General features: G+C 31.9%; 1 protein-coding gene across 1 annotated transcript in view; it reads right to left on the reverse strand.

Moving 5' to 3' along the window:
* The window catches only part of NEGR1 (neuronal growth regulator 1), an 804,297-nt gene that overhangs the window by 726,888 nt on the left and 52,038 nt on the right, over positions 1-25,371 (reverse strand). The gene's annotated exons all lie outside the window — the stretch shown is intronic.

Raw genomic sequence — 25,371 nt, forward strand, 5'->3', positions numbered from 1 at the left:
TTCTTCTCATCTTTGCTCAGAAATTTCACATCCATCAGGACAAGTCTGTCTCAGACTTGAGACTCCTCTTCCTCTTCAATTTTCTATCCCTCTATCTCTCCTATAGCTGTGAGAACTATGTGGTCATCTGAAGTCTCTCGCCACCTACTCTGCTCCAACTTCATAAGCCCTCTAAATATTTCCCCTATAAATATTCTTATCTAATCCTGAATTGGTGCTTCTTGGAAGATCTAAACAAACATATTATAAATATATATTGAAGCATCTGTTCATTATCCACTGTGTATGTCTAATACCAGGTGCTAAGAATTTGATCATAAGAACTTCTTTAATGATCTCAAAACTTAGTGTTGGTGATAGTTACTTGTAGTAACCTCAGTGCAGTTTGCTAATTTCTTTAATTCTAGCATTATACAACATGCACAATAACTTGAATAGATGCTATTTCTTCTGCAGGAAGAGAAGTTTATAAAAGGTTTCACAAATGAGCTGACATTTGATATTGGCTTTTAAGTCTAAGCGATATTTTCTTAAGTGGAATATAGTGATGGAGAAGGTTGGAAGAGGACATTTCAAATAAAAGAATCAGCACAAATATAGACAAACCTGTGTGGATGTAAATGACATATGAAAAGGATATCCAACAACTTTTAACTTTTTATTGAGCTATACCTGAACAGTTTTAAGATGCTTCCAAGGACAAACTTTTGTGTTCTTTAAACTTTGTCTTAGTTATTTTGATAGGCAAATACACCTTTCTTTTGTAGAGTTCTCATTCATTCTGTGTTTATGAAAAGCACCCTGACTTTGTGGGAGGGGGAAATTTTAAGGCTGATGTTGGTTGGGGCTTTAAGAGAATATCAGAGCTTCATACATAATGAGCAAGAATCAAAGAAACAAAAACAGCTGAGTACAGGGCTTCTTCCCTCATGCTCTGTGAGGCAGTAGCAGCAACAGTAACAACACTGGAAAAATAAAGTGTTCAGACCCAGCAGGCACAGAAGATACCAAAAAGAAAGTGGCAGAAAGGCAGTTGGCAAAGTAGGAACCAGATAAGAACACTATTGAGAAAGCAGCCAGAATCAACAAGACAATGTGCAAGAGGACTGAAAAGGAAGTACAGGAAATAAGGAATGCAATAAAGAATAAACCATATGAATTAATAGCTCTGGAAAAGAAATAACACATGAGGAAAAGAACAATAAATGGCTGCATCCTGAGTCACTGAACAGAGTTAGTAAGCCTCCTGTGATGCACTGAAAATAACAGAAGGTGAGGACAGAATTGGACAGATGAGAAACTAGATGACAGACATAAATCAGTAGTTTTAGCTTTCCGGGCTTGGATTTATTTATTTTTTTGTGTGTTTTAGGTATAGCTCGAATCACACATTCGTGGTACAAAATTCACTGATATCCTTTATATCTGTGATACTATAATTTTATCATGGATACCACCACAAATATCCTGGAATACACAGTTGATCATTAGGAACCATTTGGTCCTAGTGCCAGTTACTAAGTTCAAGTTCTGGGTTTGATTGTTTGCCGAATTACTTATTAGTTTGTCGATGCTGTCAATTCTTTAAATAATTTATATGATAGTTTCTTTATCTCTACAGGTGGATGAAAATAATGCCTACCTCATAGGCTTCTTTTGAGAATTAAATGAGATCATATGAAAGTTTGCTTACTCAATTACAGTATATAGGATATTCTCAACAAATTCTAGCTATATATATATATTATATATATATAGTTTCTAACTGAACTAGTTTCATTATGATTAGCAAGTTACTGAAGCTTGCTGAGCTTCAGATATCTTATTTTTAAAGTGAGGATGGCAAACACTACATTTTAATGGCTAAAGTAACTAAAGTCAATGAAAACAAAGCAATTGGCATGGTGTGTGGCACACAGCAGGCTTTCAGTACATGCACCTTTTCCTTTTTCTTTTCTCACTTCCCTTCTTCCCAAACTTATTAGTAATATTATTATCATTTTGTCACCAATTAAATAAATATTTATTTATCCCTCTGCAATTATTAAAGGAAAGGACCATAATTTAAACAGTGTTTAGAATAAAAGCAACTAAATTAAGTAATCTTAGAGATATAGTTCCCTCTATTCTAAAGCACTATGAATAAATAGACTGCAAGAATTCAACAAAATATAGTATAACCCAATGGCAGAACTTTCCAGAACAATCAATCAATATGAATGTTACCTGTTGTGACTGATTTCATAAACTGAGCAATTACTTATTCAAGGTCTGAAAATGAGAGAAACAATAAGGGCTGCTTTTCCCCAGGAGAGTGGTAGAAAGGCTGAGTGATAAGTAGGAAAAGAACTGCATAAATGGAAATGGAATTCATTGAAATGATTTCATGCATTAAATAGGGTTTTCTACCATTAAAATTATGTTTCCTACTTGAGGTCACCAACAAGGAGGAGAAACTAGATGAAAAAAATAAATTACGTCTAATGTTTTATTAGGTCAGAACCTTAGATGAAAAGCAGTATCTAGTGGGAATTACTCTAATATTACTATGTGGGTGTTTCTTAAAATGTCACTCCGCTCTATAATAAATTGAAAAGTACCCAAGACCTACATTTACATTGGACTTTTCATGCAGTGCAACTGGGATAATAAATAAAACTTTTGCAACACTGGTCAGATTAGATGTGACACGTATGCTGTATTCCTCTATACAGGTGAAGTAAGTACATATGCTATTCTGGACTTGTAAATGTTTTGACTGATTTGATCTGATTTAGTGTGAAATATAGAAGATCACATACTGTAAGACTGTAGATTAAAATACATACCAAGTGCTAGCTGCAATTCTTAAGACGAACAGAAGCAGTTAGTTATTACTCATTCTGTAATTTGTTAATCCAGAAACTTTTCATAGAAAATAAAGTAGTAAGTTTATCTCTATTCAGCAAAAAACATCTCCCTAATCAAGGTAATTCTTGTTCACCTCTAACTTGGAAAATATCACATAATAACCTTTAGATCATCTCTACCTGTTGATTTATTCTAGGTCAAATAAAATTTAACATGCCATTTTGACAATTTCCTACCTGATTTTCAAAAAGTCCATTGTAATAAATTTAATTACACGTTTTACTCTTTCCAGAAAAATGTGCTTCTCAAAAGAACACTTAATTCTTTGAATTCCATAATCTGTTTCCATGTATTCTGATCTCTTTTCTATTCAATCTAAGTGGCTTTATTGGAGAGTTTATAGCTTAATACTGATTCTTCTTGGATAGATCATTAATTCTTGCCTAAGGTCATACATATCTTAAACCATTGAAAAGGGGCAGCAAGGTAAAAAAAAGGACTGGGCCAGGTGATAAAGTACAAATGCCAAAATCTCAGTTTATCTACTTACTAGACAAGAACTGAGACAAGTTGAGGTGATTTTGTAATTATCACAGGGCTTAAGATAGTACACAGACCCCCCCCCAACCCCACTTATATAAGCTCAATAAACTCAAGACAATTGCTATCAAAATTCTAAGTCTCAATTTGAGGCTTCCTAGCTCTCCAAGTATAACTCTTGGAATTGTGTCATGTTCTGTATTAAGAATCTGATACCTTATTTTAAAGTGGAAATTTGAAATCTGCACGGGTTTCTTTGAAAATGCAATAAGATAAACTTTCAGAAGAATGCTGAAAACTGTGAAAAATTCTGCAAAAGGATTGTTGTCAACTATCCTTTAATAGCATAGTCCTTGGTATGTTCTATGAGATCTGCACTCCCTACTAGATGGAAGTGATACCCATTTTGTGTTTCTCCTTTCTCTAGCAGTCAAGTACTTGACTCCCCCCACATCCGCTCCAATGTATAAAAGAAACCTCATTCTGTGGTCAATCACTCTGGACTTAGGATACCATCACTGTAGGTGACCAATCTAAGTGCAGTGGAAACACACCTTTTTTTGGTTCATCTTGAATATTTCACTAATTCTTGACTAGGGGAATGCATATCCTTAGTCATTCAAGAAGTGCAACAATAGGGGGAAAAATGCCTGGGCCAGATGGTACAGTGAGAGAGGCAGCACTGTGATTTCCAGTGCTTTTCCCTTTGGATGGAGGGGACTTAACTGCAGATTTATCCTCATCCTTAGCAAGTTTCTAGGTGGGATGGCTCCCCTCTAGAGAGCTCAGCCTTTAGTGATAACATTTTTAATCTTCAAAATCTGTTTGGCAAAGGCTATTGTTTTTGTCACCAAAGGAACATGTATGTCTAATTTATATTAGTTTTTTCAAAAAAAATTGTGCAAATAATAGAAAACAGATCCTAGAATGGTATTTGACATACATTCAGTATTCAATGTTTATTTGTGAAATCTTTGAGTTTGACTTAATTTATTCTATCAATTAAAGCAAAGACTTGATTCAGGACCATTTGACTGCTATTCGAAATGAACTTCAAAGGACTCTACTATTTGAATACCTACTATTCAAAGGACTCTAAAATTTACTATATTTTCCTAGGCTCAAGCTGTAACATTTTGAGGTTCTTTGAATTTCTTCCTAGTGAATGCTCAAGAAAAGAGAGAGGTGACCAAGAGAGAAGGTGAGAATCCTAAACTTTACAGATATTACTTATTTTTTTTAAATTACATATAACATACAATTCAAAGCTAGTACATAATAAAAGAATAATAATAGCATTTAACATTTAATGAACCACAAGCTAAGTACAGCACTAAGAGCTTTCCTATGTGGTCTTAGTTAATCTCCGTCATTCTGTCAGGGTAGACAAAATATTTTTAAATCCTATTTTGAGGACTGAGTAACTGATACATAAAGATATTGAGTGATGATGGAGCCACTTTACAAAGGCAAGAAGGTCTGACTCTAGCACAAGGTTTTGATGATCATACTGCATTTTCATGCTTGCTTCATGTGGCCTTCCTTTAGACTGCTTCAGTGAGGTTGATTTAAACAAGCAAGAAAGATTTTGATGCCATCACACATTCAAATCACTCTCAGAATTAAAGTTGTTTTGGGTCCTGAAGCTAAAGGAATGTTACATTGATGTTGAATGCTGATCTCTTTACTCTCATGAAATGAACGTGAAGGGACTCACACTAGCCATTCTGTGCCATTTTCTTGCTACGTTAGTGCTTCAAAATAGGAGAATTAAGTTTCAAAGTCAAACATTTTAGAATAATGAACCTTTCTAAAGGTGCAGTTTTATCCATAAATTATGAACTTGTAGAGATCAAGAAGGTTAAAATTGTTCTCAGTACCTGTAGTGTAAATTTTTCGTCACTTTCGTCTATGAACAGCCTTTCTGTATAATGTCCATATTCCGTGTAACCTGCAGGTTAATCACACTGGTGGAATATCATTGTTTCATTTTTGGCAATGATTCATTAACTGGATTAAAATGAAATAATTCTTGCTTTTAGTGCTTGTCCTTCAAAAATGTGTTTTCTTTACTCTTTTATTTAAAGTCTATACAACTGATTTCTATAGAATATCCAAGATAGTATTTATAGCCTTGTGCTTAAAGTCATTTATATTTTTATTACTCATCTTGGGAAATGTTTTCTAAGTGTATACTATTTGTATATGATACACAGAAACCTTAAGGAACAAGTCTCCTACTGTTATAACCAAAATTGAAAAATTATTAGATTTTCTTTAAACAACAGTCAGACCATTAAGTCATGATGAACACTTCAACTCTGAATGGTTTTTACTCAGCTCTTTATAGCGAGAGGAGGGGGGCATAAAAAATGGTGGAAAGAGACAGACATTACACGAATGGTATGAATCTACATCATGCACAATCATAACAAAAAGATGTACCCCATTTGTGCACAATGAATCAAAATGCAGTCTGTAAAAATAAAAATATAACTTAAAAAAATAAAATCAAAATCAAAATAGACAGGAATGGCTCTAACATGTACTTTTTATTTCATATCTGTTTAAATCCATAATTTTTTTATTGGGTAGTGAATCTTTCCCTCATAATCCAACATGATAATATATTTCATAAATGTAACACATTTTCACATTCACTATAATTTGTCAAAAGTTTACTTGATACTATTTCATTTTTCTCCCTTAGGAAAACAGTAGCACTATTCAAATGATAAACTGTATTTTTATCACATTATAAAAATATATTGTTTTATTTTCCCCTAAATATATAATTCTATTTTTGAATATTTTTGGAATATTCTCTCAAAAGGTCACTTGTGCAGCAATTCTTCTCTTATTTCTTTCTGGCATTTTATTGGGAAATAAAATGCATGTGCTTCAATGCATTTTATTTATCTCTATATTCTGAGTCACTAAAACAATGACCATCAAAGCAGGTACTTGAGAAGTGATATTTGTTCAATGGATTAGTGAAATCATAAATTAGTACCCACATGAGAAGGCAGAATTACATTGCTTGAGTAATATGTCCATGTTTTACATAGTTTCCTTCCACAAATTAGATAAACATACTAACAAAGAGATACATGATAAGAACAACTGCCATTATGTTTTCACCATACAAGAGTATTCAAGGTGTTCACTAAAGAGCATATGAAGAGGAACAGAAAATACTCAAAGTTATTTGATCTAAAGAATTTATCTTGATTTTTATAGTCAGGAAATAAAATGTACAGTGCACAAATTTTCACTTCTACTTTCCTTCTCTTTTCCTGATCATCATTTATTTCTTTAATCAATAGCATCAAGAAGTCATTGCATTAGAAACCCTCAATTTAATAAAACATGTTCAAATATTTTACCAATGTAGAAAAATATTGACATACTGTCCAAAATAACATGTACATAAATGGGAAATTTGAATTCCTTTTGTTAAATACAGCTATATTAAGAACAAATTGATGAGGAAGAAAGTCAGAATATATGGATTCATACTGCAACTCTATCACATAATACATTTATTTTCTTGATGAAGTTAATTTAACCCCTCTTATACTCTGGTTGTGTGTGCATGCATGCATATATGTATCCATGCTTGTGTATGTGTTTATGTGTTTTACTTCTAGAGTTACTATAATAACTATACACAGGTTTTTGTGAGCATTTAAGTGACTCAATAACTTCTCAGTACATGAAATGTGCCTGCTGATAATTATTAATGATTTACCTATAATTGAGTGACTGAAATAAAAATATACTCTCATATTTATGTGGGAGGGTATATTTAATTTTGAGATTCCACTTAAATTGGAAAAAATGGTATTGTTAATCCAAAAAATACACAGGTATTCATACATTTTTACTTCCTACCAACAAAGAAATGGTGTTCCTAAGCATTAATTTCAATTTAATTTTGTTTTCTATTATATTAATCTAACATATCAATCAAATTGCTATGTCTATAAAATTAACATTTTGGTTAAATGTTTTACAGAGGCAAAAAATACATCTGCTAATGTACCTGAATAACTAATAATTATGCATGATGTGAATAGCTAAAGAAATGAGACTTCTCTTTGGAAATTACCTGCCATTTTTATTAGACAAAAAAAATTTTTGAGAGTTTTTGATATTTATGTGAAAATTAATTTTAAACATTGACATAATATATATGATGTACAATTATATATATTAAAACACTTCAGCACATTATTTTACATTTGTTTTATGTTATATGGATTCCACTACTTTTTTATATTTTTGATGGCCTTTGATATGCTCAACAATGTGTAAATGGTGCCTCAATTTTATAACATTTGTCATGTTAGTTGCAGGTTTACTTAAACTTTTACATGATGATTCAGTAGGTCTCCCTACAGACCATATAGTGTGATTCCTTCAAATTCCCAACAGGCAAACAGGTTCCTATATACCTGAAGTTGTACTAATATTCTTCTAATAATTAGAGATCACAATATCTTTCCAAATGGTTTACAGAATACAGGACATTAATAACTATATACTTGTCCTCTGAATATGTATTGATTCTGTCTCCTTAACCTTTAGTTTCATTTTTATCTCATCTATATTTCTATGTGGCTGAAAGTTCTATTAATAGTTCCTGAAGTAAATATTTGTCATTATGAGAAATCATTTATTGGATTACATTGAGACTGGAATACCCACACACACACATTGAGTCACCAATTTAAATAAAAATGTTTATAATTTCCAAACTATTTTATAAATACACCTTAAAATAAAACAAGTAAATGCTATAATTTCAAATGAAATAAAATGATACCTATTCTCAATGATATCTATTCTCATATTCACGTCATGCATAATTATTAATTATTCAGGTACACACACTCACATACACACATGAGAAACTTATAGCAGCAGATGATCATTTCAACTGGTTTGTTTTAGTAATCATTTGTAAGTATAAAGTGCTCTCTTAGATTTCAGATGATGCCTCTTAAAGGGAAACCAATCCACAAGACAGGTAAATTAATAATGATAATAAACACTCCTAAAAACGCTGACTTGAGACCCTGTGGCAGGAGGATCACAAGTTCAAGGCCAGCCTCAGCAACTTAGTGAGGCCTTGAGGAACTTAGTGAGACTGTATCAAAATAAGAAAATAAAGATAAAATGGGCTGGGGAGTGGCTCAGTGGTTAAGCACACTTGGGTTCAATCCCTGGTACCAATGAATGAATGAATGAATGAATGAATAAATAAATAAATAAAAATAATTCCTAAGAACCATTCAGAAGACATGTATGTATATGAATCACAATAAATAATTCCCCATTGGAATTGTTTTTATCCATTCTGTTTTCCCTTTCCGTCTTGATTGCTTTTAAACTCACAAATTGTCATTTTATGAAGATTTCTTTTTCAAAATGCATATCAAAGGTTGCCATTAATCTGTGATTATAAATGGTGTAGCATGGATCCCAAAGAGCATCATAAAAAATGGTAACTTTTTGGTGAGGCTGTTCATAACAAACTCCTCTCAGCAGCTTTGGCCTGGGGCTAGGAAGCGGGATAGTCCATCCAGCACCTGGTGATGGGCAGAGTAGGCAGTAGAGGCTTTCTTTGTCACAGGTTAATAGTCACAAACAAACACTTGGTTCCAAGTTAATTCAGGAAATCCTCCACGAAGATGTATGTACTTATCAACGAGAATAGATATCATTTTATTTCATTAGAAATTATAGTGTTTGCTTGTTTTATTTTAAGGTACATTTATAAAATAGTTTGGAACATTATAAACATTATATTTAAATTGGTGACTCAAGCATGTTGGTTTAAATTAAACCACATGCTTGGGATATTCATAGAGCTATGTAAGGACTATATTTTATGAAAATGCAGGGTGCTGAGCAGCAAAATTTAATCTGGAGGGCACTTGTCCTCAGTCATGCGCGACAAGATGTATTAGCCATGAATGGATTGCAGCAGTGCTACTTGAGTTTCTTTAATTTTCTAAACCAAGATTGTAAAAAGAATCAGTAGTATTGAATCCCACTGGCTATGGCAAAAAGGCACTGCTCAGAGATAAAGAACAATTTATCTTCTGCTGTAAAAGAGAGCAGTTTTGGCAGATAGTAAAATACATTTCAGTATAATATACTCTAGGAAGAACATTACAAAATATGGATTTTTCTTAAATTTTAAGAGCACTGATTTAATATACCTTCCCAAATAAAAGGTAATGATAGTGCTAATTGCAAATTACAAATATTAAAAATGTAAATTACAGTCTAGGAGGGCATAAGCATATGTCTTTATGAGATACATTCTTAGCAATGATTCAGTAAGAAGAATAATATTTCACTTAGGAAACGAAAATACTAATTAAGCTTTAAATATTCTATGTATTACCTGTATTAAATCAAATTGTATATTGCCACATTAAAATGGTGGGGTTTCCCAGGATGTTATAGGCTTTTTCATGTCCAGATTTTCATAAATACCTGGGGATTCTATCACTAGATGGTAGAGAGATTTCTTCTCAGTTTGAGATCCTGCTTTTTTCTTTTTTTTTTTTTTTTTTTTACTGTGTAGCACCTAGAAAGAATTAGAGTATTGATGGTCCAATTATGCCTTCATTGTTTATTATTCCTATTCAGTACACATTTCAGAAAAATGTTTGTAATGTTCCAAATAATAATAAATACATTTTTATGGGAAAAGAACAGTCACTTTGACAATATGGCTTCTGAACATCACAGTGAAAGAGAAATACTTTTTCTAAGGTCATAGAGCCAGTAAGGGACAGAAACTCACTAATTTTGGGTGTCAATTATGCACTTAACCTTTCTGTATCTTATATAAAAGAAGCAAGCACTTATGTAAGACTATAGAAAAATTTATCGTTGGCTGATTTTGTAGATGATTTAAACTTTTGTCTATCTTACTATGATAACACTGATAAAAAAATTGAAAACCAGCAAGTTTTTCTTCTCCATTTTGCAAGAATTTCATACAGAATAATCAAGAAATGTTCTGGTAGATTTTTAAAAAATTCTAACAATCAATATGAACATGATGCACCATAAACAGTCCGTAAATTGGTCACATGACATTTCTTTTTTAATGTTACTATCTCTGTTACATCTTTGTAAGTTTACGGACTATATTACACTGTCAAATATGTAGCTATGCATTATAAAGTTGATAATCAAACAAGATTAATGTGTCAACATATCCTAATGTCAACACCACCATTTCCTTAAACATCTATGGTGCTGAGATGACTGGAAGTAAAGAATTACATGCAAAGTATTGCTAGAATGTAAAAATATATTTTAAGAAACAATTTGTCATTTAATTCTTTTTAAGTATCAGTCCTATAATTTTTTCACATAATATATTCCTTTATTCTTACATCACATTGTATTCTTTTACTACTGGAAATTCATATGTATATTTATAAAATAGTTTATTTTCAATTATATTCAAATGCATCCCAGGTCAATTTATAATCCTGAAAATCTACCTACTGTACACCATTGTAATTCCTTGAAATTTAGCCCTATGTATCAACTCCAAGGTTTTACAATCAAAATATACAAACATAGCCTAGAGAACTTAGTAATAGTAAATTTATTAATTTTATTGATGGAATGTATCACTTCATTACTTTCAATGTGCATCATGTCCATATGAAATAAAGTAAATAATTCATAAATGCTTTATATTCCAAAAAAATATTTTAAAAGCATAGAACTGGAAAATCCATAAAACTCACAAGAAAAATAAATTCATAACTTGAATTTACAGATAGAAGTATTTGAATACAATAAATGACATCAGTAGTTTACCAGATGTGTGTCTGACTTAGCACTTCCATGTACGGCTGCTTGTCTAGTAGACTAAGACAAATGTTGTGGTGCTGCCTAACCATGCAATCTCCTTCCCTCCTTTGGCGGCAGTGCGGGGCAGGGCAGGGGTAGGTGTGTGTGTGTGTGTGTGTGTGTGTGTGTTTGTGAAAGGGAGCAATTTTTTTGCTATCTTTTTATGATATGCAAATCAGAAGTATTAAACAAATGAGTAATTTTTATTTTTAGTGGCAATATTCTGTTCTACATAAATATTTTATTTGCCATCAAACTTAGAATGTCAAAGGACACTGTCACCAGGAAGAAATCCTTTTTACAGTCAAAGTAGAGAGCAAGCAATTTAGGGAAGTTGCCAAGATTCCTTAACTGATTCTCTCATAAACATGTAAGATCATTTTTTAACTCAAAAGTAGACTACAAGCAAACATAAATATTTTGCATTCCAGGGAGGATAATAAACATAGAAAAGGACTGTGAATGTACCATACCTTCCAGTATTAAGTCTTCTCTTCAGTCAATGGAAGGTGCTGGTATAGTGAAAGTATTGGATAAGGATGAAGATCTGGCCCTCCACAGAGGAGTTTGCATATTTCCCTTATTTCTCCCTGTTTTTCTGAAGATTCTAGTTGCATGATCACATGTCACCTGAATGGCACAAGGCCTTCTGAAAATTCATGGATGGACCTTCGGGTTTTCTCTGATGTTTTCACTGTCCTCAGCTCCTCCCCATTGTGGTACAAACATGGAAAATGGGTTCCATGTCAGGAAGACAAGTGTGTTTCCTCTGTTGGACCCTGAGCCTGATTATTCATGTTTGCACACGACACAATGAGGCACAGGGATTCTTCAGAGACAGTCACCTAGCTCTACATTCAATATCCTCTTAACTATTATAATAAGACCAAGTCCTAATTGAATAAGTCTTATCACTATGACAATGTTAAACAACCATCATCAAAGTACTTTAGACATGTCAAATGTCACTTGAGGGTGAAGATACACTGCTTATTGTATATATTTAATATTTTCCTAACAGTTTCAAATTTTATCACTGTGACTTTATCTTCCTATTCCAAATTTCCAGTATACAGTTCAGTTAAGTGTTTTCCTAGGAAGTGGTAGCCAAAGATTCTTCTATGTTTTTAGTTGTGAAGCACAAAATGCAACTGAAACCCATGAATAATTCAGTTTTATTCCTTGTTATGTACTATATTACCTTAGTTTAAAATTAGCAACTTGACAAAAGGAAACCAAGATTTAACTCTTAGAGATGAAAACCATGTATTTTCAAAGATACATGAAAAAATAATTTTGTGTTTCTGAAAAGCTTTATAAGGTGTAGTCAGAGAACCTTTTTTAACACCTATAATAAGTTATTACTCTGTATCATAATATTCAGGTAGCCCTGTTTATGGCAGCATAACTCACAATAGACAAGGAACCAACATAGGTGTATATCAACAGATAAATGGATAAAGAAAATGTGGCATATATACACAATGAAGTTTTACTTGGTCATAAAGAACAGAATTATGTCATTTGCAAGAAAATGGATGAAACTAGACAACATTATGCTAAGTGAGATAAGCAAAACTCAAATTCAAGGATAGTATGTTTTCTCTCATATATGGAAGATAGAAAAAAGGAAAGAAAAGGACTTCATGAAAATAGAAAATAGAATAACCAAGGTGTTGGGGAGGGAGGAAGGAAGGAGAGGGGAGGTACTTGAGGATGAAATAGGTCAATTTATGCTATGTGAATTTAAGACTGCATCACATTGAATCCCAGTTTTACATAAAATTATAATGCACCAATAAAAACATTAAACAATAAATAAAAAATTAAAAATACAGTAAAACAGGTATTTATTATTTGATATTACAAAACATATTTATTGATATGAGTTATGTGGAATGTGTTGAATAAGAAATGCCATCAGGAAACAGTATACAAAGAATGGGCTAATTTTTAATGGAAACCTATTTTATGTGAATAAATGTATATTTAAAATAGTCAAAAGAATAATTGAATACAATTTCTAGAAATACCAATACAATTAGGAATGACTGATAAGTGAGTGAATGAATGTCTTTCCTTGATATCTTGCAAAACACTGCACATCTTATTTGTGCATTAAATGAAAAGGTGCTACAAGTTGTGTACTGAAGATTAAACCCTTCTTGTTGTCATGCTGATGGTGATTTAAGTCTGAGGGAAACTGAGAGCAGTTGCTTAGAAGAAGCAACCTAATGGTATTTCAAGTATTAATTCTCAGTATATTTGTGCCTTCTTTGTCAAGTTCACACAACCTCTTCCTTGTCCTCCCTTACAGTGATTTCAGTGAGGCATTACTACACAATCTTTAAAAGTTTGTTCACAATTGTGAACAATACACAATCTCTAAAAGTTTGCTTTTAGACTTCAGGAAGACTTTGGGAGAGAAGTGAAGAATACCACAGGACATTCTTAATACTGCTATATTAAGTGAGGACTTTAATTTTAATTTAACACATGCTAAAATGCTGAATAAAATATGCACCTCTGTGAAAATGAGAGGAAAATGCAATTTTTTACTTAGAAAAATAATCAGTGTAAGAGAGAAGATGACATACATGTAACTATAATGAAAGGATTTCTGTCAAGTTGAGATAATAAAACAGTGTCCCACAAGAAGTCATTTGAATAATTGAGAATGAAATTAAAATTTTAATAACCATTTTCTCATTTCCCTATGTGCCATATAAATGTGGCAAGTAGATTTGGGACAATGGAACGTGATTTGGAACAATTAATCAGATAATTTAACTGACATAAAATTTATTTTTCAGGAGAATATTTTAAGACATTGCTTATACTTTGTATTTAAAATTATCCAAAAATTTTAGTGATATACCTAGATTATAGAAAACAACAGATAGCACCAAGAGCTATGAGGTATATACCTTTTACATTGTACCAAAAGTCAATGTTTATAATTCCTCCCCCCAAGTGATATGTTAGCCAAGAAAATAACTGTTCAAATTAAATTATTATAGTGATAAAAATAGGAACCAAATATTAGAAAATCATATCCTTTATAAAAGGATACCAAATAACTACTTATTGTACCTTTATTTACTCAATTTTATTGCTGTAAAGTGGAATGATGGAAAAGCCCTACCTACTTCTACCATTTTGCTTTTAGACTTCAAGAAAGAATATTTTATATATTAAACTTTGTGAACATAATTGTTTTAATTATTCATACACTTTTAAACAATATAGAGTCAAAAACCTGCCACCTCATTCACTAGCACAGGGGCAACCTACAGTCCAACACTTGGCATTGTATACTTCCAAATGTTGAAACTCCATTGTCATCTCTTAGATAAATTGTCATCTACCTGATATTCCAAGTAAGAAAATCATCTGCATTTCCAACCTCCAGATGCAAGAAGAGAAGTTAAATTATACTTCTCGACAAGGGAGCAAGACACTTCTACATTTGGTAAGATTCAATGTTTTAAAAACAGAATAAGACTTTTTTATTAGCCATGGGTTGAGTCAATTTACATCATTCATATTTAGAAGCAATTTTAAAGAAACCAGTTAAAATTTAGCATTTTGTCTTATATTTTTTGTTTCAAGGAACAGGGTCATTATAGTGTACAACTCCAGAAGAACCATTCATGTCATATTCTGTTTGAATTGCAGTCCTATAACTATTAATAAGATGGGATTTATCCAAGCACAAAATTCATAATAAACTTTTATTAAATCATATGAACATAAAGACATGTAAGGAATAATAAAACCCTGGCAATATATGAAAATTATATTTATTTCCAATATTTTGGAAAATAAGATAGAAAGGTTCCCCTCTCTGGAGAGTATGATGTTTCACTTCTTCTATCCTGGTAGTTGAAAGAGGTATGATGGGTAAGAGGATGAGGGCAGACTGGTAGTATTTACCCAAGTTCTCTCTTTGAACTGAGATTGTGCCTCCAATTTTTAGATATTGTCCAAAATAAAGATGACATTTACCAGTCTCTTTCAGAGATAGGAACATATAGATGATTAAATTCTAGTCAAAGGACTGAAGAGGAAAAAAGGGAAAGAACAATTTGGCATGAATTTTAAGGGAAGAATGCATGACTTTCTTGTTTGCTGTCCTCCTATTTGATGGAATGAGATGTAATGTTGGAGCTGGGAGGACCTTTGGCCAGTTTCCTAGAGGATGGGGAAAATGTGAGTCCTAGCAACAAGGTAGAAGGAGCCTAATTTTGTGATAGTCAGGAATACCATCCCAAACCAGACCACCTACCTCTGCAACTTAATGTGTGACAAACACTGACTTCTACCTTGTTTTCAACAGCTGCTCTGAGTAGTGTGTGTGCGTGTGTGTGTGTGTGTGTGTGTGTGTGTGTGTGTTTTGTACCAGGGGTTGAATCCTGGTGGGTTTAGCCACTGAGCCACATTTCAAGTTCCTTTTTTGTTTGTTTGCTTTATTTTGAGACACAGTCCCACTAAGTTGCTTAGGACCTCACTAAGTTGCTGAGCCTGACTTTGAACTTGGAATCCTCCTGCCTTAGCCTCCTGAGTGCTGGGATTACAGGCCTATGCCAACATGCCTGGCTGTGTATAGTATTTCTTAAAAATTTGTACCCACATCTACTCTGATATGGAAGTGAATGCTAAACTTGAAATTAATTTTTCTGATTATCATTTCTTTTTTTTAATGCTGTCTTTGACCAGAAAGACACCTGTGAAAAAATAGTAAATCACACCAGTGGAGAAAATGATTTGATATATTGGGGGAACTGCTGATCAGCAAATGCACCAGACGTGATGAATGACATTGCTACCTTATACTTAAATATAAAGTGTATAATTAAAAATCACCATAAATATTAATTGCAGTTGAGGATTTTGACACCAATGTAAGAATGAGTGAGCGCTCTTTTGAGTTAAAATGAACTTTCAATCTAACTTTTCAGAAAGAGTGTTTTATTCTAGCACTTACCTGTATTTGTTAGATTAAATATTTCAGTAATTCTATGTTGTCTTTCATTCTATGTAAGATGCATCTTTAAGTACTAGGAGTAATAAAAATTATGTGACAAAATGATAAAAATTCACTCCACATACTACTATAAAATGACAATAGTTGTATATGATATATTAATGGGTATTACCAGTTTTACTTACTTTGAAATCTATTTTCTTTATTCTAATGGATCAAACAATTTCTGATGCTTTCATTTTACATTGTTTGGAAATGACAGGAAATCATATTACATATATTTTGGTAAGAAAACAATACATCTTTACTTAATAGGTTTTTTTAGATCTTATAATGTATTTGTTTATAGTTTTCAAAGAGAATATCTTCCTCCAATATACAGTATTTGATTAATTAGTACAAAGGTATCAAATGTCTTTTGTTCTTTTTCTGAGCTGAGAACATAATGTTCAAAATTTCACTTTAATATGACCTATTAGTGTATTAGTTGAGTATGACTTATATAGCAAATAGTCTATACCTTGTACACTCAAAAATGTGCAGAGCTGAAATGAAGAAAGAAACATATGATAGCTTTGGACAAAGTTGTACACAAATAGGACATTTTTATTGTTTCTCCTGTTTGACTAATCACAAACAAGGTCACATGAAGTTTAAGATGTGCCATAATTTCAAAGATGTTAAAATGTTGTAGGGCTGGAGTAATAACTTATAAATAGTGAAATTCAGGAAATATGTGTTTATAAAATGTTTGTCTTATTTTATGCATAAAAGTTGATCAAACTCATATTGATTAAACATCTAATTAGAATAGAGATGTATGGGCAAGGAAAATGGGAATGGTCATAATCACTAGATCCACCAATCTTTGAACTCTGACTTGATCCCACCATCAGTGAAATCTTAGAATAATACCCAATAACCTTCTTAAAGGCTAAAACCACATAAAACAAAGTTACACAGTGAAAACTCTCTTACCACTTGAATTAACCATTTGACCACATAATGTGTTTATGGATCATAATCATAAACATCATTCAATTGGTTCCTTGCAAAGATCTTTAGATTTACTGAAGTCCTTATTTAAAGAGGAAAAAAAAAAAACATTTCATTTTCCTCATCACTTCCCTTTTTTCCTCTGCAACATGCATGCTCCAAATAAGATCACAATTGATTTTAAGAATAAAAGCATCTTTAGAGGTAAGCCATAAGCCAATAAATGCTAACCAATCTAGCCATTTTAGTCAATAGTCATCATATCAGTAGGACCTCTGTGTTTTTCAGTTCCCTAAGCAGTGATGTGTAGAGAGTCAAGAATGTTAAGCTTTAAGATGAAGCACTGTTGATATTTGCTACTTTCACAGCATTGTGGATCACTCAAAGTTCACAGCATGTGAGACAATGCAATCTGTTTTTCATACATCCAAACTAATTACATGCTGACTTCTCTCCAGTATTGTTATAGCTGGGAATACAGGAAAACAACAACAAAAATAGTGGTGCACAAATAACCAAGGCAGTGTTAATGAGCTAAGACTTAAATGTACTTACAGACATTGATTCTTTGCTTCAGAGCTATCAAAAAGAACAATCAGGACCCTTATGTTTAATTTTCAAATGAGAATAAATGTTGCAGAATTAAAGATGTTAACAGGTTATAGATATCAGTTCTGACTTGTAATACTAAAATTATTTCCAGCTTCCTTTCCACAACTTGTCACAGAAAATCTAAAGCAGGTTGATAGATCTGAAAGGGCATATAACAATGCTGAAAAATAAAATTATATGCCTTTATGGAATACAATTCAGAATAATAAACAAATATAAAACTGTGTTGATGACAGTCAAAGCTCAGTGCTTGGAGGTATGAAAAACTTTGTTGCAAATGTAGGATTTTTCTGTCACTGGATCTTAATTGGAAAGAAAAAAAATAATTTTTCTAGAGGAAAAAAAAAACCTGGATCAGAATGCTAATGTGGAATTTGAAAGTGATTTGAAATTACAAGTCCCACTTTGCAGTGACCAGGTTCCTTCAACTTTCTATCACTTCTACATTTTCACCCAACCCACACACTGACATCAGATCTCTTCACTCTAGAGCTACTAACTCCTTGAATGTTCAGAAATGGGTAAAATCTTGGGTTGGCATTCAAAGCAAAACTCTCAAGGATTTAGGGGAGAAAAGGGTTGACTCTGACCTTCATCTACTTGGAATTGCCTCAAACACAACATCAGACGAAAGAGATGCTGAAAGTACAGGTTCAAGTCCAGTTACATCTCTAATAGATGTCATTGGAACTTGAATCTTGTTAGTTTTCTAAGATTGTTTCCTTTTACAATCCTGGCTACTTTTTAGCAATTTAAGCGTCACATTCAGGAGTGATGAGTAACAGGTGATTTTGTTAATTAAAAAGTACTTCCATTCATTGACTTGTTTTTTGTAAGAATACAGATACGGTCTTATTGAATAACTACTATATGTCAAACATGAACTTAGTTGCTGGGGATGCAGAGATGAATGAGATATTTCTATTCTCAGGAACACATGATTTGGTGGAAAAGACAAAGAGATATAAAACTAACTCTAATATGATATGGTAAACGTTATACTGAAGTATAATTAAACACAAACATGATGCAAGCACAGATGGCATGATTAATTCTGTGGGGGAGGAAGGTCAGGCAATTTTGTGAGTGTGTACGGGAAATGCTATTTTTAAAAGCATCAAATACACATTATTAACAGATGATTATATCTGTGTATTGGCACAAATCTATTTCTGAAAATGTGGCACACTATGAGAAGAAAACACAAATAATTTCAACATTTATGAAAATATCTGAACAAATAGCAGAACCAAATATTCAAGAAATACCAGTGTCCTAATGTTCATTGCAAGCAAGTATTCAGTGATATGAATTTTGGACAGCATGTTAAAGTACCTCCTATTTGTCACTGTTATTTCTAATATTTGCTGTCTTCCTATATTTACAATCTCGAATTTATGTAATGTTTTGCCAAGGAACTAATATTAATGTTTTACTTTGCTCTTACTAAAGAAGCTGGTATTTTTTTTTTTAAGTATGCAGAGATGAATAATGTATTAAAGACCAGATAGCCTGAGTCCTCATAGTAAGACAATTACTACAGTCCTGGGTGGAGGTGGGGGGGTCATATTACATTTTATGACCTCAAATTTCATTTTCATTTTCACCCATGAGTAATATATTAGGGTTCTCCAGAGAAACAGAACCAGTGGGATAAATATAGATAAAGATATGGAAAGGGAGATTTATTATAAGAATTGGCTCACATGATTATGGAGGCAGATAAGTCCCAGGATATGCCATCTACAAGCTGGAGGGCCAGGGAAGCTCTCAGTGTAACTCAGTCTAAGTTCAAGTACCAGAGAACCAGGGGAGCCAATGATAAGATCAAACTTAGCTACAAAGTAGTTAGTGGGTATATGCTGGACTAGGTGCAAAAATGGATGTTATTAAGTGAGCTTTATAAAATTAAGTAGAAAATTAATAGAAAATTAATAGAAAAAACACAAAATGCACATTATATTTACAATAATTTGCACTTTATGCTTACTTAAAAGTGTTAACTAAATAAAAATAAAAAAAATAAGTTTTAATAATTATGTGATTAAATTTTTCAATATTTAATACAAAGCAACACAAAAATAGTTTCTTCTTAAATTAACCAAAGTTATAAAGCCAACATAAATAAGCAAAAGAGTGTGTAACCATATGTTTTTCTGAATGAATTTGTCTATGAATTTGTTATTAGAAATGTTGAAATGTCATGTTAGTGTTAATACTGCATATATGCCACTAGGAATTAGGCCAACATTGTAGTTGTACTAGTATTTGTACATGCAATTCTAAGACATGTATTATATTAGTTTTAACATAAATCTATAATTTATTAGTAACCAACTGAATGCAAATATATAGAAATCAAGAATGCATCCTAATAATCAATGTTAAGCTTTTTTAAAATCATCTGTGGACATCTTTAACTGACCACAGTGCCAGCATGACTAAAGTCTCAAACATTATGTTTCCTTATACACCAGATGCTATTCATGACATCCATTTTTAAAATGACTCACATACTATGTCTCTGAGGCAGAATGTGAACACATACAGTATTTCAAAGAAAATAATTTGTGATTTAGCAAGGATGTCATGTCAGAGTTGGACATTTGCATTTCAGAGGGTAGTATATCAATGTGGAACTGAGCATTTGTTTCCCAAAAATATTATATCTAGGGTTGTAGATTTGCTAAACACTAATATAAAGGTAAATACCAATGTGACTAAAATTGCTGAAAGGCCATAAGAAGATTAAAGATAGGAATTTGGGACATACATAGCTTTATAGGAGAAGGAGAAGAACTAAACTCAACAAAAATAAATAGCGAAATAGATTGGAGTGGGGTGAAAAATAGGAGAATTCATGAAATGAATTATAAAGAGAAATGAGAGATATTTGAAAAAAAAAAAAAGGATTCGCTTTCAAAAGTGTAGAAATCAGAGGCATAAGTTATTCCTAGTAAATGATAGTTCCATGAAGAAATGAAGACAGATATTATTAGAAGATGTTTAGGACCAACAGATGAAGAAACAAAAGCAATGAGTGCCAAGTACTGTTCTGAAATAACTTGCTGCACAACAGAGCAAAGAAAGGTATAAGTTGGAGAGGACAGAAAACAGCAATAACAACAAGGACAAAAACAAGCCCCAAAAGCCAAAATACAGACACTTGAAACTTGTTCACAATAAGGTAGATAATGAAACTGAGTGATTTCAGGAACTAAATACCACATAAATAAAAACCAGAAAATGCAGTACACAGAGTTCAACATGAGAAAACAGAAAAGCAGAGGACACAAAGTAGAAGATTAGCACATTACATGGGCCTTCATGGAGGTCTTTGACTTTCCAATTAAAATTAAAATCTAAGTAATTTATTTAGAACATAAAGAATGGAGAAAAGGGGCTGGGGAGATAGCTCAGTCGGTAGAGTGCTTGCCTTGCAAGCACAAGGCCCTGGGTTCAATCCCTAGCACTGCAAAAAAAAAAGAATGGAGAAAAGTATAAAAGTATCAGAAGCTGGAGAATTAGGATTTAGAACTGATATGGAGGATAAAATTATGAGAAATATCAAATTTTCATAAAACTAAACCATTGATAAAACACAATTATTAAGAATTCATTAATATTAAATTGATATGTTATACATAATATTTTACAAGTATTTTACAAATATTAGAAATATATTGAGTCTAAGTTCAATGAAATATTGAACTTTTACTTGCTCTGAGAAAATTTATTCTTGGGAAAACATTGAGACTTACCTTGTTTATAAGTCATCTTTCAAGGGCCACTTCAAGAAAAACATTTATTAAATAAAAGTCAGTTAAAAACCTTAGGATTAAAAGAAATGCCAAATATAAAATGGAGATTTTCTAATAAATTATTTACATTCTTAAATTTTAGACAAATGCTTATTAAGTAAATTGAATGTCCTTAAGAGAGCAAATTTCCTATATAAAAATACACCTCAGAAATTTTATTGATGATACTGGTGGATGAAAAATAGGGATTCAATAAAATTGTCAAAAGGAGAATTCTAAGTAAATTGAGATAATTCCAACTGGTTTTAATAATAATTCAGCATGATCTGGGCAGAAAAAATTATCTTCTTTACTTCATCTGTAGAGATTTAAAGGATCATCCAGGAATATAGAACAAATTAAAGAATGTGGTACTGCAGTAATGCAACTCTGTGTGTGTGTGTGTGTGTGTGTGTGTGTGTGTGTGTGTGTTTTAACAAATATTGAAAAGCTATGAAACTAATATAAAATTTCAAATAGTAGTTGATATAATTACTATTATACTTTTAGCTTTATGTGAATGTACTTGTTATATTGGGATAATAGTTTTGTTATAAGGTATCTGAATAGAAATGGAAATTTATTTTATTTACTATTAGATTTATTCAATGGAATGTAGAACTAAAGTGATGTATTTTCAGCCTATAGAAATTGGCAGGGATTTTTTTTCTTTCCTAATAATTTTGTTGTAGGATGACTTGAATATCTAGAATAGAATCGTTAATAATTCTTCTTTAGAAACATAAGTATTTTATAGATGATATTTGTATTATAATAAAGTAGATTATAATTATTGAAATAGCCTATAAAAATGTGGCTCACTTTACTACTTAGGAAACTTTTTTCCAATTCAATGATCTTGCAGATCCATTTATTGTTTTTGTAAAATAAAATGTAGGTGATAGAGGAATAAAAAAGGCTTTGGAAGACATTCCCTAAAATACATTATAGGGAAGTTTACCTTATAGAGTAGTCCACTGAAACCTGGGTGTCCATGAATCTCAATTTCTCCATAAAAACTATTCTTATAGCAATACTGAAGCTTTTTTTTTTCCATTATGTTGACATTTGCAATAATTTTATAAAAGCAATGGTGGCCAAAATGCCAGCCTTTAGCAAGAAATAACTTAGTAGAACAATGTGACATCATGAGTTGAAAAAATATTGAAACCCTGGGCACTTTTAATATTCCAGGGGATTAAATGGAACAACCACAAAAAGTACTTCCTTTGTTTATTTGAAGTACAATGAGTTTCTGGAAATGAACCTCTGGGTTGTTGAAATCCAAGCTGAATTAGTGACTTTTGCCTTAGACATTATTTTTCCTTAAAGGAATAAATGATGAATAAAATGAAAATTAAAGACAGCCATGTGGAAGACATATGCTATCAAAAGAAGCACTATCATCCATAAAAAAATCTCTATTTCAAAGTTATAAATCAGTGAAAATTTAAATTACTGACATTTTGCCTCTGTCACTGTTAATTTTTCCTAGCTTGCACAATATTTTTAGATTATATTGGTGATGATATTAACCAATTTGATTCCTTTTCTGATATTGTATTATGTAATTGTTGAAGATCTGAATAACCCTGAAACAAATACTTTTCTAATTTACCAATAAGTGATGTTATAGAATCCCATTAGGGTAAAAGTTGTATTCAAAGGGCAAGATAAATCAATCGATTTTAATGTAGTAGTACACAAATAGTTTATTGATATATTATCAATAAACATTGCAATTAAGCATTTAAAAATCAATACATGAAAAGATTTAATGTTTGATAAAAGAATGATAGGTAGATCTGATAACTTGATTGTGGTGTTGGTATCACAGGTGTATGCCTATGTCCAAATTCTAGAAATTGTATGTATTAAAAAAGATCAGTTTCTCAATTCTACTTGAAGGAACTTAAAATTAGAACACTCACAATTTGCTGAAATAGCTATTAACATATTTACCCTCTTTCAAATCTGTAAAAGGGAAGACAAGATTTTCTTTTTATGCTCTACTAAATATCATACTGTCATTGAGTGAATGCAGAATCAGAATAAAATCAGGCTGTCTTCTATTAAGGCAGATAACAAAGAGATATGCAAAAAAATCTAATACAATGCCACTCATCTTGTTTACAAAACAAGTATGTGCCTATATTATTTTCATTATATATTAACAAGAAATGGGCTTGTTGTTTTATTTATAAATGAACTGATAAATATTTATAATTTCTCTACTTTCTAGAAAGATGAATATTGAAAGATATAACCTATATAAAAATAATCTCTTTGATGTTCCAAATATTTTTGAGAGTGTAAAGGTGATTAGACCAAAAACTTGTGAAAACTGTTGCCTTATTGAAAAAAATCAATCTATAAAATAGTCACTTTAGGAAAAGATGAACAATTTTAGAGAGTGTCTTAAAATAATACCTCATAGTTCTTTACCACTGTCTTCGGAAAGATTTATTTTCTAAGATTCATTTGCAATGAAAAGTGGTGAATGGACCAGAAAAAATTGGAATATATTTTAAAATTCAAACACACAATTGTGGAATACAAAAACACAGATTGTTGAATGAAATGTTTATGTTTAAAGGGAGAAGCTCATGATAATGTGCTGATTCCTGCCAGTCACCACATGATGATATTGGCAAAGATGTTCACACTAACTTGATTTTTCAATTTTAGGATTTAAGTATATTAAAAGGATAAGGGGGTAGAATTTTATGAAGAACTGAGATAGTTTATGTGAATCTTTTCTGTGTCAATTATAATCCAGTCATAATCAGTAAACTTTATTAATGCACTTTTGCCCAAATACTACAAAAAACATATTTTCCTTTTATTATATTATGCTTTGAAAAAAGTTTTTCTTAGTCTTTCTTATGTCCAGGGTGGCAGATGGCACATTGGTTAGGTGCTATCCTGAAATGGACAGGACCAAATTAACACATTTGGCTGGAAGTCATTTCAGGACACCAGGTTTGGTGGTGGGCAGCTGGACACCAAATTTTTCAAAAACCCGTCAACAATGGAAGCCAAGTCTACCACTGTAGACACAAAATGCTCATTTCCAAGGAAGTTATTATAATCCAGTGCATTGCTTACATTTGTCCTTAATTATGATTTACATTTTGAGCATTAATTTATTTATATGTTTTTCTGTATTAAGGAAAGAACAATCAAAAAAGTATTCACATAAGTGGAAGGTAATAAAATATAAATATAAATTTAGGAAACATTAGTAATTCTAAAGTTTGTCCTCCCATTTACTAGGGTAGAGAAACAACTTACCATAGGCTAGATAAAGAAATATAAAATATCCCCACATCCTGAAGCTAATGGCATTTTAACATGAATGATAAGACTTATGAACTTGTCATAAAAAGTGCAAAATAAGTAGTCTTTGAATAGGATGCCATGTAATGTGTCAAGGGTATGGCAGAGGCTAACTATTGTGATAGAATATTAGAGAAGACTAAATAAAATAAGCCATTTGTGGTAGGCAATCAGAAAGTTAATAGAGGTGGCTAAAAAAAACAGGAAAGGCATTTGACGTGAAGAGGCAAAGCCAAGACGTCGGCATACAGATTATTTTCATAATGCATACTGCATCTTTCTGATCACACTGTTGAAGAGCACATGGACACATAAACTTCTAAAGCTGTTAATTGAAGGCAACTCTTCCTATTA

This window comes from Sciurus vulgaris (assembly GCF_902686455.1).
Source record: "Sciurus vulgaris genome assembly, chromosome: 1".
Lineage (NCBI taxonomy): Eukaryota > Metazoa > Chordata > Mammalia > Rodentia > Sciuridae > Sciurus > Sciurus vulgaris.